We start from the raw sequence: 14,996 nt of genomic DNA on the forward strand, positions 1-14,996 counted from the left end.
AAAGATCATAGACCAGTAAGTGACCAGAGCAGGGCATGACCAAAACATATGGGTTAAGTTGGCAGGGGTGTGATGGCATCTGTTACAACTAGCATCTGAATTAGGATATATTTTAGCTAGTCTTGCTTTGGAAAAGTGAGTCCGGTGTAGAACTTTAAATTGTATTATACTTAATTTTGCACAAGAAGTGCTGTCATTCACTCTTTGTAAAGCACAGTTCCACATGTCATCATCCATGTCTTCCCCCAATTCATCTGCCCAGTCCGCCCTTATCTTTGCGATGGTTATGGTTTTAAGAGAAGCTATACAGTCATGTAATCTAGAAGTGAGCCTTTTTGAATTAAACGGGGATTCTAGCATATCATCTAAGTCCATAGGCGTAGCGGCCATATACATTGGGGGGTACAAGTCCCCCCCAATGTTCAGATATGCCCAAATGTCCCCCCCAATAAATCGCTGGGAATAGGGATATAGCAATTCAATATTTCTATGGGTAGAACACTTAGGTTTTCCCTGAAGTACACTCCGTTCCCTGAACGCATCTCTGCACACAGTGCGCGCCGCACACCCTAAATAACTCAATCCGATTCTATCTACAGCTCTTACAGCCAATGAGAATATGGCTGTTCGGGCTAGCTAGCCAATGGGATAGATCCATGATTTGATTCGTCCCCGCACGTGCGGCTCGGTGACGGTGACTTGTGTCACTCGATTGCATTGGTCATCAACGGTCTTTTTTACATGACCACGGAATCAAAAACATCAACAACAGCAAAATAGTGGCATGTTACGATCGAAAACACAGGTAAGTTATGAAGCTTTTGATAGTGTCTCTCAAATTTCGTGGGTTTTTGTCGCTTCTCTAGCGAGCAGCATCATTAGCTATGTGTTACCTATGTAATAAGACAGCTAGATGACGTTGGCCCCGGCCCCATTCCGTAATTCCAACGCCTCATTATGCCGACGTCTCAATGTTCCGAAATGTTCCCCATTAGATCTAAATGCATGGAGTGTGTTTCAGTAGTCTGCTGGTAAATAGTTTGCTGATATCTGTGATATGATTCCTTCTATGTTTCCTCTGTTGCGTTCAGAGTAGAGCTAGTGAGCCAGCGGGAGAGACAGAAAGTTTGAAATTTTTTGAAAAAAATAAAATAACGGATTAGATACTTATGTGCAACAGTATCATACTAAAACCGCTGTCTTCATCATCTTCATCTCTTTTTTTTTTCTCGCCTCCTTCAGTTGACACACAACTTTACACAGCAGCGTTGCACTTGCTAATATAGCAATCTAATAATTATTAAGTCAAGTGTCATTCAAAGTTACAAAACATTGCATAATGTATGTATTCATAGATTAATCCATAACTAATCAGAAAACATTTAGGTTATGTCCTTGACATGTCCAATTCTTTAACAGTGCATCATTCATTACGGCTAATGGTTTCACCATGAGATTAGCTCAGTGCGCTCTCTCATGAAACTCATCTATGTACTTATTAAACAAGTGGTTGAAAATATCTGAAAATCTTATGTTTTCTGAGGGATAACAAAAGTTTTGGGGTGACTTCTATTTAGGTCCATGAGATAGATGCACCTGGGTGGGTTTTACTCAACATTGGCAAATGTTATGGTTATGCAATAAAAAATGTAATGGAAGTACTGGCTGGATTTGTGTCCTTGTTGTGGTGGTGCAGGTGTTTGTTTGTGTGTGTTTTGTAAAAAAGACAAAACATCAATGAATTGAATGTGGGAAAAAAGGAACTGACTGGATTGGTTGAAATATTGAGGAGCACAAAATGTTATATTTAATTAAAAAAGTAAAGGAAAACAGAGCTCTGAAGTATTTGTGTGTCAACCTTTTCCCAATTTCAAGTCTTCCACACTCCCAGACTGCTTGGTCACATCCAGTATTAAAGTGTTTTAAACATCCATCCCTAGAAAGGTCTTCAAAATTAGGTGCTAGGTATTGAGATTTTGCTCTCAGAGTGCACCAGATTAATGCATGTTCAAAATCTTTGCCTGGGGGGGCCGGACCCCACCCCCAGGCATTTGTCCCCCCCAATGTTGAAACCATGGCTACACCTCTGTCTAAGTCAGACATTGAAGAGAGAATTGGAAAGATGGGGTCATGGCTCTTAAGGAAGTGGCGTGCTTGAAAATATCGAAATAGGCTAGATCGTGGCCACCCGTTTCTACTTAAAATTGTCTGTGATAACTAACAATATGACAGCTTTTGGCCACCCGTTTCTACTTTCACCTTTGATACTGAGAAATTGTGACAATACACGGATAGGCCTATATTAAATGCAGGTGCGCTGCTCTGTAGGCAAACCGCGAAGGAAAAAAGGGTAGCTGCTTCATCTGTTCTTTTTAGAATTGTATGTCTTGATGTTTATTTTATCTAGCCATCTATTCTCTTGTTTTTGGCTATGTGAATGAACGTCCGCGTCGATGCCTCGATCGCAAGTCCAGTGTCGCGAGCGGACGTTGCCATGACATCTAGAAATCATACCGTATTTAATGGGTTTTAGTGAGTGTAACATAATTCACCTACAGTATTTTGTTATGTGTTGTTCTTTCAATTGTGTTAGGCATGTCGTTTACTGTCTTGGTGGTTCAGGGATCGCTGTCCCTTTTAAGGATTACGAGCGTCTCATGACGTCAGAGCCCATGCGGGATTTGTTTACCTGGCTTCAGCACGTTTTGATTTCCCGTTTCTCTCTTACTAAATAAACGAGTCACACAACTGTGTGCTCAACGTGCGAAATTGTGTCTCTCACTTATGGCAATTTCCACAGGGTTATCATTAATATTGATGTGTAGGGGTTGTTTATAACTCGTGAATAATATTGTTTAGACCACGGTCTGGGGGAATACTCTGATTCTGATTGGCTGCAGTGCGTGCATTAACTCCTGATATAGCCCTACAGACACCTGCTAAGTAGTTCCAGTCAGTGTTTAGATTCTCTGCCCGAGCCCGAGCCCGACGCGGGCCGGGTCGGCCGATATTTCCCACCACTATACTCGGGCCGGGCCTTTGATCAAGCGTTTTTATTTTTATTTTACCATTGGTTTATTGGCCTAATCTGAGGAAAAATCTATGCCATAAACAGAAATATTATATGCCTTTATTACACGGGTCTTCTCAATGCCGTGGAACGCTCCGTTCACTTGCATGGGTAGTAGTCCGGTGACTTGTCTACCCCAGCGTCTACCGTTGCTAAGCGACGTCACCGTCTTTGCGGACAAATTATTTCTCTGCTGATCAACACTACAAATGGCCAAAAGACTTGTATCCCCCCCCCCCCCCCCCCTTAAATAAATACTATGGCAGAATTATTATTATTATTATTCTCATTCAACTTGAACATGTGTTTTTACAGTAGAGTGGTGGAGGGATGACGTATGTTGGCCAACCCGGAAGTGAGCGTCGCCCTGGATTCCCTCGACAAAAAGCCAACGGATTTTGGATTATTATAAATTGAAACAATTTATTAAATAAATATTTGAGATGTCATTACTCATTTGTGAGATGAGTTTGCTTCCTATTTATGTCGAGTATACACCCCTACTGTCCACAAGCATCCCCCCCATATGGATTTGGAGAATTGTTGCCACGTCCCAGTGGTGGAGGTATCATATATATGAAAGAGGGCATTCAATTATACTATAATGATCAATTAGGAGGCCGAAGCCCTAAAGGAAGTGATGCAATAGGTGACTGAGGGTCAACATTTGAGAACCCCTTTTATCAAAGGGGGTCTCAAAGGACTCATACGCTTCAACAGCGGCTGCAGCAGAAGTGTTGAGACGAAAGATGATATCAAGACATTTATAGAATATTCCCATTCACATGATTCTTCGCACGACCTGCAGGTTGGAGAGACTGAAATAACCCCCAAAATGAGTAATAATGTAAAAGCAGCCAAGTCCCACAAATTGCTTGAACTATTTATTTCATTCCATTGTTTCGTTGATATGCATAATTGAAAAGTTTCAAGCATATGGATTTAATGCAATATCCACAAACAGTTCAAAATGGTACCATGAAATGTCTTGTTTATTGTATTAATCAGTTCATTTCTCTTTTGTGAAAGTCACCAAAAGTCGAAAAAAGTTAAACGCAAGGTCACAGGCTAACAGTGGAGCTGTGTTGGGAACCAGCAGCCAAGAGCTTCCATGGAAACTTTCTACCCATGTTAAATAGATTTAGTTGGCAGTTCCTTTTCTGCCCATTCTTTTTTAAACTTGTGGAAGCACTTTGCAGTACTGGGAGACACCATTTCTAACGGCAATGGAGCTAGATTCTAAAAATATCAAAAGATGCCCAAAGCAAATACCTTTAACCCATAGTTGTTTCATTGACCACAAATTGAGCAGAAATATTTTGCATACAAATCTTTAAATAGTTTAACCACATTAAGAAAAATACATTCGTTCATTTTTTTTATTAGTGAAGCCACACGTTTTGCACATTATCCAAACAGAATACCTGAAATGTTGATATTTCAGCCCTTTCGGGTTAAAACAAGAGAAAAGGACAACCTAACAAGAGTGAAAAGTTTGGGTTAGGTGACCTATAGTTCAAAGATGTCCCTGGTCAGGTAGACTAAATAAAAGTGTATTCCCAATTGCTCCAGGACATTCGTGTAATTTACTTGTGAGCTCTCCCTCAAGCCTAGAGAGACATCAGTGTTGAACCACCAACTGAAAGAGGGTATTTGCCATTAGTATGAGTGACAACATTTCATGGCTATTAATTTAGTTCATTATATTTAGCCGATTTTAATAGACTTTTCTAGCAGGTGAGGCTGTCAAAAGAACTAAATATGGAGCAACTACTAAAAGTAAATTTGCAGCATGACCAAATTATACAAAAAGTATAGTAAGTAAGTTTTATTTATAGAGCACATTTACACACAGCATACACTGACCAAAGTGCTGTACAATAAGATAAAAATAATGATAATTAAAAATAACAATAATAATAAATAAAGATAAAAAGTGAATAAAATACAACACAACAATACACAGAGGTCATAATAATACAAAGGGGGAACATTCATTTCCAGGGCATAACACACAGACATGAACAGGAGGTAGGCTAAAAAGGTCAAGGGGCAAGGAAGGCCAGGGAGTAGAGGTGGGTTTTTAGCCTAGATTTGAAGGCAGAAATGGAGGGGGCGGATCTAATGTCCAGGGGGAGCTGGTTCCACAGACGTGGAGCAGCAATGGCAAAGGCTACATCACCCCTCTGCTTGAGCCGTGAGTGTGGCACATACAGAAGCCCGTTGTTAGAGGATCTGAGGGACCTTTGGGCAGAGTGGGGCTGAACAAGCTCAGTGATATAGGCCGGGGCCAGCCCATTGAGTGCCTTATAAACAAATAAAACAATTTTAAATTGGATCCTAAAAATAACTGGGAGCCAGTGCAAGGAGGCCAGAATGGGTGTGATGTGCTCGTGCCTCCTGGTGCCAGTATCAGTGCTGAGAGTGCGTCTGTTTTCGTGTTATTCATATATCCCCTTTTTGTATTATACTCGCCCCAACCCTTTGGTTCGACGAGAAGAGGGTTCGACAGCCAAGGAACAAGTCATCGACCACCGGGTCCACTATAGATTATTCAACCCAAGTCGGTATCTCGCTGTATTACATCCTGGAATAAACCATCTATTCAACCCTCTGATCCAACCTGTCAAGTTGCTTTGATTTCGACTTCAAGAATTACTACTACGACTGAAAATACACAACGCAGAGTCTGTCCGAACAGTTTAGAAATAAGCTGAAATCTAACATTTGGTGCCGTGACACCGTCTTGAAGAGAGAGGAGTGAGAAGACGATTGCCTCTGAAGATTGCCCTGTGATCGAGAAGACCGCGCGCCCTGCCTGGGAAGACGTCTGATCAACGCCTGCCCTGCTGAGGGACCCGCATCCACAACGCGGCTGAACCAGCGCATCTCTATGCACCACTTGGGAATCAACGGTGACTGAATCTCATTCCACACTCTCGACCAAGAGAAAAGAACAAGAAAGTAATCTTAAAATAATCTACACACATAACTGTGATTATTATTATTTGTTTTACTATTAGGCTGCACTACATTTGCTGAGTAATGAAGTTGTGTCATTAAGAGCTTGACGAAGTGAGGACCTGTATTAGTGATTGAGAGCTCAATGATCACTGAATATACGCCATATGAAACTGTTGAATAAGGCCTTTGGTCTGGGCTAGAGTCACTCGTTGTTTGCAGAAGGAAGACGAGGGTCTGGAACAGTTCACTCCATGGCCTACAAGGAAATGCTGAAGCTAGTGTTAGTGATGACGATAGAAATGGACAAGCTTGCGTGTACAAATATGCAACTAGAATTGTAAGGTTCACAGCCCAGTTGCATAAGTGGTCACAACCTTTGGATTGTAAGCAAGGGTAAAAAAAAAAATAATAATTCCCACAAACTAGTCAACATGGTCAATTGAAAGCCTGTACAAAACGACCCTGGAATAGTCAAATGCAGCTTTACTGCGGATGAATTAAGCCAAATTGCATAAACATCCAATGGTAAACAGTATACAAATGCAATCAAGGTTGCACTCACACTAGGCCATCTGGCCGTGACCGTCGCAACTGTGGCCTGGCCACGGTAGGCTCTTGTACATACGCCATCACGTCGCTAGCATCCAAACAATTCTACCAAACCTTAACCAACTAGTGAAAAATGGAACAAAACTTTAGCACACACCCAGTGACTAATCACCTTGTCCAGGGGTGTTCCAACGTGGTTTACCAGAGGGCCTTGTGGACTTAAAGTAAGCCACACATTTGACAGAGACAGCACGGAATGACGTTAAACTAAGCTAATCTACAGGTTACTAGTGCTAGTGCAATTACATGAGCATTTTGCACAATATTTGTACTCCAATGCTACGTAAAGCAGGCTTCTTCAGAAACCCATTGAAGGGCAACTGTAACAAATCCTGACCAAGACCGAAAGATGGCTCTGGAAGCCACTACGGCCCACGCAGCAGATTACTGCGTGGACCGTGGTGGCTTCCAGATCAACCCTTCGGTGGACCATTCATACACATGTATTCCGAGGATGTTTTGAAGACACTGGAGTCCCATGGCACTAGATTCCTTTGAAGACTAAGTTGGTATGGGGGGGCCCAAAGGGGGCCCCCCCATAGATCTTGTCAGTCATCTAACACCTGTTAAGAAAAACACACACATCACAAGATACAAATCAGCAAAGCTAGGTTAACAAACAGCGGCGACATGCATGTCAAGGTGCAAAGAGCAGGGATACTGATGGCTTGTGTCTGAGGAGACAGCCCAAAAACGTCAACATTTAATAAAGGAAAATAACTTTTACTCACTGCGGTGGTCTGTTTCGAAGTGCCATGTTGGTAGCAATATTTGTCTGTGCTGTTCAGTCAAATGCCCACAAAAACAAACACGCAACAACGCATACTTTCAGTTTGTATAAAGTGACAATAGTGATCTGCAATCTAGATCGAAAACTTTCAACCCTCACTAAACTCAACCTCGATTGACACAGGCCGATGCGAAAAGTAAACCAAACCTATTGCATTCACCTTTAATAAAGGGCTGCGTGACAGGTGATCTCAATTAAGAGCTAATCATTCGGACACTACGCTGAACATTTCTAAACGTCATTTGCGTCAGTAAATGCGCCGGGCATTTGTGTGACGCAGACAGATGCGCCCACATCATGTAAACAAACCGGACACTCGAGGAAAGCTTGAGGTTGTATTGATGTTGAAGGTTACATTTCCTTGAACAAGGTTTTTCTTATTAATTTTGAATGTTACATTTTCTATGTTAAATCCCAAATAAATTGTTGACATTTCTGAACGAAAGCCGGAGACTCCGAGAAAACGAGACTTAAATGTATTCGTTTTCTCGGTTATTCAGCTTCTTCTTCTCTTCCGGAAAAACACGACCGCATTGCATTGTGGTATACGGAAGTAACATGTAGGGAACATCGTGGCTGTGTCAGAGCCCGTCTCATATTAGACATTCTCTGGCTGTGTCCCAATTCATAGGACGCATCCTTTGTAGACCGCGTCCTTCGAAGGATGCGGCCTTCGTAGACCGCGAAGGACACTCCAAAGGCCGAAGAAATGGGACGGTCTAGCCTACGGAGCATTTCTGGTTTACGTAACAAACCGTTACCGCCCTTTCACTTGCGTGACCACGCGCTGCTCCTGTCACCTAGCAACCCTGACAGCTGAACTGACCTGTTAGTAAACAGAAGTTAAACCGGACAGCGCGAAAAAAAGAAACCAACAATTATTATTGATCATTATGTTTTTGTATATAGTAGTTTTATAATAATTGTTGTAAATAGTCACATGAATGTTTGTTGTAAATAGTTTTATTGTTGTATATATGTTTTATAAGTTATATACGAATACATTAGTCAATACAAAAAAGTTAGTAAGGGTTTTAATAGATTCATACTTTATTGATTCATACTTTATTGTCATTGTGCAAACTTGTACAATGAAATTGGGGGTGATGCTCACTACCCAGGCGTTAAGTAGACGGGGGGGGTCAGGCGTTAAGTAGACGAATTGCCCAGGGGTAGAAGGTATTCCTCAGCCTGTTTGTCCGGCTCCCAAGGGACCTGTATCTCCTACCCGAAGGGAGGAGTTGGAAGAAGCCATGGCCGGGGTGTGATGGGTCACTCATAATTCTTTTTGCCCTATTCAGCCCCCGGGAGGTGGCAATGTTCTCCTGGGAGGGCAGGGGGCAGCCGATGATTTTTCCTGCCGTCTTAATAACCCCCTGCAGGGTTTTCCTGTCTTTGGCTGTGCAGTTTGCGTACCACACCGTAATGCCATACACCAGTACACTTTCAACAGCAGAGTGGTAAAAGGTCTGCAGCAGCTTTGTCCCCACCTGGCATTTCCTCAGCAGTCTTAGAAAAAATAGCCTCTGCTGAGCTTTTCCGACCACCGCAACCGTGTTGGTGTGCCAGGTGGGGACAAAGCTGCTGCAGACCTTTAATAAATAGTTAATCAAAAAAGTTAGTTAAATAGTTAGTTAAATAAGTAAGTTTCAATAAATATGTAAATAATAATAAACAATGTGTTAAATATAACAGAACATAAGTTATTTGTCCACCAAACGCTCCAAAATTGAGAAAAACCTATCCATTCTTTCCCTGCTTTCCTGGGCTCTTCTCTCCTCTGCCTCCCTTTGTAGCCTCATGTCCTCTTTTATTAACTGGAACATTGACATTTTACATTTACATTTAGGGCATTTAGCAGACGCTTTTATCCAAAGCGACTTACAATAAGTACATTTGTCATAAGAAGTGCATCAATATATCGCTGTCGGTACAGAAAGGATGTTCATAGAACCAAGTGCAAGTACCACAATCGCTAGGCTAACCCATTCCCCGTGTTACAGCCATGATAGCAGCTACTGCAGTTGCTACACAGTTAAGTACTATAATACAATACAACACAGTGTACAATGGTTGCCAGAAGGGGGAGGGTGGCTATGCAGTCGAGGTGGACTCTGAACAGGTGAATCTTGAGTCCTTTTCGGAAGATAGTGAGCGACTCTGGAACATGTCTTCCTCTCTGTCCCTCTTTCTGGACCTTGGCCCTCGCTGTCTTTCCTCCTCCTGATCCTTGTCCTCAACCTCCTGATCCACCACTGCTGTACTTGCTGTACTTGGCCCTGGTGTGTTCTCAGGGATGGAGGCAATTAGGACAGGGGGGTTGGTGGAATGCCTCTGTCCCAGTACCTTATCCAAGGGGACAAACCAGGGCCAAGTGGCAGCAGTGGGTTTCCCACCTACCCCTCCTGACCCTGGATACTTGCAATCCTAAGGCAGAGGAAATCAATCATGGCAGTTAACAACAAGAGCAGTATCAAAACAAATTTTGCCTGCGGGGAGTCACCTTCCAACAGTAAACACAGAGACATTATTAATCAGAGAAAACAAGAGACACATTTATCAATCATGTTAATAGCCCATGTTAACAATAGGCCATTTATAATATATATATTTGACCATCTTGTAAAGGTTACATTTAAATTAGCCCTCATCCTATATGAAGCCCATAATAATAAGACAACCAGTAGAAGTCAAAACACCCTTTTTAGATAGATAGATAGATAGATAGATAGATAGATAGATAGATAGATAGATAGATAGATAGATAGATAGATAGATAGATAGATAGATAGATAGATAGATAGACAGATCGATCGATCGATCGATCGATCGATGAGACCCAAGGGGTCAGGGATATCAGCAATGACTTCATTGCAGGTGCATTTAAAACGGTTACCCCAGGCTAGAGAGCCACGAGATTAAGTCACAGTACAGGTCTGCATACGTGTCCGCTTACCCAGAACACATAATTAATATATTCTATACATGTAAAGTAAGTATGATCATCATCTTGGACCCACACAGGACACCCTCAGGGGAGCATTCTCATGGTGTGATCCAGATGCCTCGGAAACCAGCCTTCCGAGTTGCACTTGTGACGTGATTTCCGGTCTAGGAGCACTTATAGCGTTCCCGTTCGTCTTTGCGATTGTGTCATGAAATTGGCAAGGCGTTGTTTATTGTTACCTACATTAACCTCTTTAGCAAACCAGCTCAAAAACAAACAACACAGCTTTAAATTGTATTGCATGCACTGCAAGGCCGTGCAATGCATAAATTGGTGACCAGAATAAAGTGGCAATGTAATCATTGAAAATCAACATTAAAATGACCAACGTGGTACAAATACAAAGAAAATAACTCAAAGCCATTTTTGTTGAGAGTGTCATTACTGAACTCTGTATACTCTCAGAATTCCCGAGGGTGCTCGACCAAAAGGGGGCGGGCCTCCGTGAAATGCCTCAAGAAAGCTGGGAGATTTCCCCACTTCCAACTCGGAAGGCTGGTGTCCGAGGCATCTGGATGACCCCATCAGACCCCTACTGTACTTCCTGTACACACAGGACTGTGTGGCCATGTTCAGCTCCAACTCCATCATCCCGTTTCTAAATGACACAGTGGTGCTGGGCCTGATCTCTGACAGCAATGAGGAAGCCTGCCTGGAGGAGGTGGCTGACCTGCCACTCTGGTGACAGGACATCTTCGTCCTCAAGAATTCCTCAAAACCGAGGAACTCATGGTTGGTTTTAGGAGAGAACAACAGTGGACGTGCACACAGATGTGGATTGAAGGGACTACAATACATTACTTTTATTGATTTATTCGCTGACACTTTTGCAAAGCGACTTACAATAAGTACATAAAGCAATGAAGATATAACCCAAAAAGTGCATGAAAATTCAGTACGTAAAATCCATCAAAATTACATTCCGAACAATCATCCATCATCACTACTGTCTAGAAGGGTGAGCAGTTACAACTACCTCAGAGTACACACCACAGAGGCTCTGACGTGGTCAACACACACAGACATTCGAGAGAGAAGGGCAAGGCTGCGTCTTTACCACCTCAGGAAGCTCTCCCTGAGGATGGTTCAGCAGAGAGCATCCTGACAGGAACCTCACTACCTGGTTTGGCGAGGAATCAGCCCAGGACATGAGGGCCCTGCAGAGAGTATTGCAGGCTTTATACAACAGGAGGTGCAGAACCAAAGCCTGTAGGATCCTGAAGGACTGTCTCAGCTGCTGCCATCAGGCCAGCACCTCCTGCAGCCACGCAGCAGAAACCGACCAAGACAGGGTTTCTTTCACCAGGCAGTTAGGACGGTGAACCCTGATCTCAACAGGGCCACCACCAAGTTCCACACACTGGCCCTCTCGGCGACTACACACATTTATATATCTTTCACCTATTTTCATATTTCATATTTCTATTTTCATATTTACCTTATCCATATCTACCCCCATTGCAAATAGTGGGTAGATAAATAATAGTTTTCTTATTGTAAATATTGTTAGTTGTTTTTGCTTGGAGTTTGTTATTTAGTAAGTATGGCTATCTATTCATTTTCACCTTTCTATTCCCAGAGGTAGCAGTCAGAAGCGAGAGCAGGAGAGTGAAGGAGAGCTGCTGAAGTCCCTGCGCTGCTGTTGCTTCCCCTCCGCTGATGAGCTGTCTTAAAGGGACAGCCATGACAACCGGGATGCACTCATAGTGAAATCAAATTATTTGGCACAGCTCTGTCACGCTACGTGCCATTTGACCTGCTTGAATGCAAAAGTAGCTTCATACGTATACATACAGTATATATAGACATGTATTCACACCTCCTTTGCCAGCAGTGCTGTAAATAACATACAGCTGAAATAAAGATGACAGACTTGTTAAATACGTCACTGTAGTAGGACAGGCTCCCCCCCCCCTCACGTGCTATTTTTCTTTGAGACTGGAGCATCCGATAAAACAAAGGTTGCCACAGTTTTTGGTACTGAAATGATTGAAGCTTGCACAATATGTCCATCTTGAGGAGTGTGGAGAAGTCCCACAGCTGTCACCATAGTCCTATTGATGTGCTAGTGATGTGTCAACTTGACCAACCAGTACAAGTCTAACTCAAATCGCATACATTCTATTACACTGCACTACACACAAGCACATACACACATTATAGTACAATACATTACTCTACACTAGATTACAGTACACTACTCACACACACACACACACACACACACACACACACACACACACACACACACACACACACACACACACACACACACACACACACACACACACACACACACACACTTGCATCACATTTGTGATGCAATTCCCATTTGAATAAAAGCCAAATTATTCAAATTAAAATTATTACGTATATTCAAGGAAAATATTTACCTTGGCCAACAAAGACTTTGTAATATAAGCAGTTTATCTTAACCTCTCAGACCAGGTATTGAGCAAGATTATAACTCCCACACAGATCGGAGACATTGGTTTGCATTCCCTGAACTAATTTGAACACCTTGACATTCCGATTAATATCCTGTGTACTGCAGAGTTGTTGTTGTTGTTATATTTAGTAGATTCAAGCATCAATTTTTATTTATTTTTTGAAGTCAACAGACTAATCTTTAAATACAGATAATGATAATCTTAACAGCCTATTTGAGATAAAAATCATATTTTTCCACACATATATGGTCGAAAATAAATATTATTGGACAATTCTGTGTTCATAATTCCATTGTTTCCAGTATAAATAGTTGTTCTTGTACGTTGCAATACATCTCTAGAGAGCTGTGGGTGTGGAAAATGTAGTAGTTGCTTTCGATGCTCCATCCCTTTTCATGGGCTGCCATCTCCATGGCAACAGGCATGTGAAAGCTCTGAAGATAAACCAAGGTGGGGTGGCTTTATGAGCGTGCGCGTGCCATATCGTTATGGTCACATTCACAAGAGCCAGCTTTAGTCAATGGTCTCCCTTAATGGTCGCTCAAGTAAAAATGATCTGTCCTCCCAAGGCTGTTCACCTCACTGTAACGTATCATGTCGTCTGGTGCAACCCCATGTTCACTGACACATCTTCACTTCGGTGATATGGGTTTTTTTCTGTCTTTGAACAAAACATTCCTTGACCTTTATCAGCCAAAAAATCAATGGCATCTGAGGTTTCCAAATCATGTCCAGGGGAAGTAGACTTTCAAAGGCATGTTCCACCGCTGAAATACAAAGTGAACCCTAACGAATACATGGAGGCCATGCAGTAAAATACATGATATATTTTTTGGCTGTACAGTTCGCACTATATATATTATCTACTTTAGCTGAAATACCTTTTGGTGTAGCGAACATCCAATGTCTCACCAACATTAGTTTCACCGTTTCACACACTACTACGACAAGGATGAACCATTCCAAAATTGCTACACACCACTACAAGGATGAACCATTCAAAAATTGAAAACTGCTTTAACACACAGCTGTCTGCAATCAGTCAGCTATGTGCATTGTTAACATAGAGAGTATAATTATGCTCTAGTTAAATAAGCAGAGATGTGAAAATACCTTTTAAAAAAAGTGTCCAAAATAATGGTTGAATCGAGGCAGGGGGAAAAGCACATAATTTGAAATGCCAATATTGAATAATACTAATACATAAATATATATATATAGATATAGAAATAGATTTAGATAAATATAGATATAGATATAGATATAGAGATAAATATGATAGTTCTAGTATATTGGACAGAATAGTAGTGGCCCATTTGGAACAAACAAGTGCAGCAGTGTAAGGTCCTTTACATGCTCTACTGCAGCCTGGAGTGGGGAATTCTTGTATTTCCTTCTATTGATCCCCATGTATATCACCCTCTGACTTTCCAAACCACTCAGGCTATGCCATTATCTCGGTTCACCAGCGCCCCAGAGGCAGCATCTAAAAGCTCCTGTATATTCAGAAAGACGGTGAAGTGAAACCTGACAGTGTTGCACCTTTTTTTTCTGTCTTCATTAGTGTTGAAAAAGAAAATCACACTTCAGCTCACAAACAGCAATCGTTTGCGGACCAATAGATTCATACTGCTAGTGTTTTTATGTCAAACATTTTCATGCTTTCCCATCTTAATACCATCCTCTAGACTTTCTTGAAAAAGGTGTTGAAGTCACATTAGTTATTCCTCAGGGGCTATTGTTTGGTTTATTGCCCCTTCCCACTGTGTTAACAAACCTGCATCAAGTTCATATTCTTGATCCTTGTTATCAAGGCAGAAAACAAAGAGTATCTTAACTTGTTGATTGACTACTGGTCAAGGAAACAAAACAACCCCCCCCCCCCCCCCCCCCCCCCGACCTGAAATATCATACTACAATACTGTTTTTGAAACCTTAATCTGTGGTGCATTGATTCGATATTCCTTCTGTCATGTCTCATTATGGATTTTCAGCCTCTCTTAACCCTTAAGATTGCATGGAATAACCTCTAACCCTTTGGTGTGAATTTGAGGTCACTTTGGACAAATGCAATGTGAATGAAACTATTAGTGTCTCCTTTAAACA

Source organism: Gadus macrocephalus, chromosome 13 (genome assembly GCF_031168955.1).
Source record: "Gadus macrocephalus chromosome 13, ASM3116895v1".
In the NCBI taxonomy this organism is placed as follows: domain Eukaryota; kingdom Metazoa; phylum Chordata; class Actinopteri; order Gadiformes; family Gadidae; genus Gadus; species Gadus macrocephalus.